This window comes from Eptesicus fuscus, chromosome 5 (assembly GCF_027574615.1).
Source record: "Eptesicus fuscus isolate TK198812 chromosome 5, DD_ASM_mEF_20220401, whole genome shotgun sequence".
Lineage (NCBI taxonomy): Eukaryota > Metazoa > Chordata > Mammalia > Chiroptera > Vespertilionidae > Eptesicus > Eptesicus fuscus.
Genome location: NC_072477.1, coordinates 55,365,375 through 55,368,666, shown reverse-complemented (window position 1 = coordinate 55,368,666; position 3,292 = coordinate 55,365,375). Strand labels below are relative to the sequence as shown.

The 3,292-nt window shown below is 44.0% G+C and overlaps 1 long non-coding RNA gene across 1 annotated transcript; it reads right to left on the bottom strand.

Moving 5' to 3' along the window:
• Nucleotides 1-1,071: 1,071 nt before the first annotated feature.
• Nucleotides 1,072-2,655, bottom strand: LOC114231983 (uncharacterized). Its single transcript, XR_003618017.2, has 2 exons — nucleotides 2,476-2,655; nucleotides 1,072-1,332 (listed from the first exon to the last, which is right to left on the bottom strand). It is a non-coding gene; the product is annotated as an uncharacterized LOC114231983 (long non-coding RNA).
• Nucleotides 2,656-3,292: the final 637 nt, after the last annotated feature.

Sequence of the window (3,292 nt, the reverse complement as noted above, 5' to 3'; positions counted from 1 at the left end):
AGTGTCTTTGTTCTTACCCCAACACCACTTATTTGGTATGTATCACCTGTCACCTGGTACAAGAACCCCCATCTGCTGTGTATATCTTTTACATAAATGTGTGGCCTGTGTAGCTGGTCACTTCTGAGAATTTGAGTTCTACTTCCCATTTGGATTGATGGAAGTTGCAGGGTGGGCACCAGCTGACCAGAGAGAGGAGTTAGGCACAAGGAAGAACAGACGCTGATGGAGCACCTCATGTGTGCCCCACGTGTTGTTTGACACCTCAGAAACATTGTTTCATTTTGTAATAACTGTAAAGTAGGTTGTATAATTCCCATTTTTACAGGTGATAAAACTGGTTCCAAAAAAATTAGGTGACTTGTCCAAGAGCAAAAGACAACTAAGTGGTGGATCTGGAATCAGGAGGAACATGTAAAACTAAAGCCCACATGTTGTGACTAGAGGAAGAACAGCACTGCAAAGAGGTTTGAAGACAGGCTGGCCCCACATCATTCTGAAGATTAAATGTGAAGATGCCTAATCATCTCTAGCACAAAGTAGGTGTTTGATAAATGGTGATTATTATTATTAAATCACATTGAGAGGATACAGTATTTCTATTTCCTCTTTGAATATTCCATATTACTTAGTAAAGATATTACTTGTTTGTCATATAATTGACATGAGAGCTATTTGATTTTGCCAAGAAATTGGTTTGACATTTTCTTTTTTCTAAACTGGATGGGCATATTGTCTTCATATTCTCACATGAAAGGAGACAAAATTCAAGAATCCAAGGATATGGAGTGTCACAGGTAGTCTACATTAAGTACTTTGAGTAAGGGCTGTACTATGCTACCACATAGTAGGTGCTCGATAAACATGTGTTCCATGATGCTGTTGAATGAATGAATATGTTCAGGACATGCCTTCAGGCATCTATTATCACTCTGAGCACATTTACTCCTGTTCTGATGAGTCTCCTGAATGGATATGGAAGCCATTCCAGTTGTTCTTAAACTGGTTGATCATCAGAATGTCTTGCTTTTGTTCTTTATTATTTTTTAAAGCACAGATTTCAGGGCTGTATCGCTGGAAAATCTGATTTATTGACTCTGGATGTTAAGAAGCTCCCCAGGAAGTTCTTCTCACTAGCCAGGTTTGGAGATATCATATATCTAGGTGGTGATGACCAATTTCCACCCGAAACCCTGCCACCTATATGCTCTGTTCAATCAATGAGGCACTCAATGGCTGTGAGTTTAATTTCCTTGAGGCTGACCAACCACAGGTGGGAACAGCACCCTTCCTTCCACCTCATGCTGGTCGCAGGCTTCCTGAAGACGGCCCCTGCAGGAAAAGAGGCTGTCACTATTACTCAGGACACCTTGATGCTAGAAAAGCAAAAGAAAGAGAAGACAGAGGAAAAGATGAGGTACCGTAGTTCTTAAAAGCTACCCTGCCAAAGAAGGCCTCTGGGAGGGATGAGCACCGATCCATCATCATTGTGTGGTGTTGTAGCTAGACTCAGGCTCTGTGGTCAGATTGTCTGAGTACAAATCCTGACTCACACCTTTCTAGTTACTACTTAACCTCTCTAGGCCTCAATTTTCTAATATGTACGATGGGGATGAGAGGAATATCTACCTCCTGTGATTGTAAAGCTTAACTAAAGTGCCAGGTACGTTTCTGAATTCTAAATAGAGACTAACTGTGGTTAGTCATTCATTTGGCAAATATTTATTGAATTCATCCTGTGTGCCAGGCACAGGGCTGACATGGCACAGGTGATTAACATGGCCCTAGCCCTTCTTACTCTCAAAAAAGTAGACACAGGTGAAGGACAGATTCTATTGTGAAGAATATTATAATGGTCTCTACAAAGGGGAAGAGCAGAGGAGGGAGAGGGAGTGGGTGGGAGCAGAGGAGAGAAAGCCCCAGGGCAGAGGATACTTGTTTTTGGCTGACACCTATTGCATTTCTATGCTACTCAAAACAAATTGCTGAATATTTTGTCCAAAACACAATTTTAATATAAAAATTCTTAAAATGTATATATATTTAAAATATTTATCCTCCTCATCTCAATTGTAAATAAATAGCACTAGCCACCAGAAAATGAGAGTACACGGAGCTTTTGATGATGAAGAGAGGTTAAGCCAAACCCCTTGCCATTGGTACTGTTCTGTGCTGTGGAGAACTCACACTTCTCTTTGGGTCCAGGAGAGCGGTTCGGTAGGAACTGAATCTGACATTCTGAGCTGGTTTCCTATGTCAATATCACCACTGAAAGGAAGCCATTGATCAACCAAGCAAAGCTGCTAAACATGGATTCCAGCCTGGAAAAATTCACTGGGGAAACTGTGACTGTGACTGGCCTGTCTTGGCAAGGCTGGGCTCTTTGTGACCCCCCTGGGCGAGAGCTGAGGGCTGCCAGCCAAGCCCCTAACAATGGTAACCAGACTCCCCAGGCTCCAGATCCCCAGCACTCACTTGGGGCAGAGTGGAGGGTGGGAGGAAGAAGCGGGCCGCCCCAAGCCCACTGGGCCAAGATGCAGTCTGACAAGGCTCAGTGGCCATCCACACACCCTGGCTGATCCCAGCCTCCCCAGAAGGATGACGTAATGAGGGGCTGGGGTGGCCCTGCCTCATCTCTGCCCTCTTTCTGGCTTAGTGGCTCCTCACAGTTTGATAGAGATGAACAATGGGGGGAGGGGCTAGAAGGCCAGTGAGTTCTACAAAGAATGAAACTGTGCCTGGGCCAGATCCACGCCAATTATGTCTGAATAAACAAATCCACAGTACAAGCTAAGAGCCTTCCCTCCCCACCCCACCCTACCCCGGTTTTTATTTATTTTTATCTTGGTCTGGAAAGTTGGACATATTCCCTGCACCTTCCTGGTACCCAGATGGCCTGTTTGAGTAAGCAGTGGGGAAGAAGGTCAATAATACATCAGCATGCAGAGTCTCTCCGAAGGTCAGTCCTGCATAAAATATACCATGACAACCTGAGGGCAAGTTTAAAATGGAGCTCCACAATGGGATGGGGGTGGGGAGGACCGGTACCACCTTCTCACAATTACTGCAAAATTGACTTCTGCCCCCAAAGTATATTTTATTGGGTTCCTGTATTGGTCCTTTAGGAAAAGTTTGCTTCACATACAGGAGTGCTCATGATCTAAGTGAGGAGGGTTTTAGGAGGGTCTGTCTATGTATACAAATACCAGTCACGTTAGGGGATTTTTTCAAAAATGACCAGATCTAATTTCCCCAAACAGGAACACAATGGCTACTGCAGTGTCTCAGATTC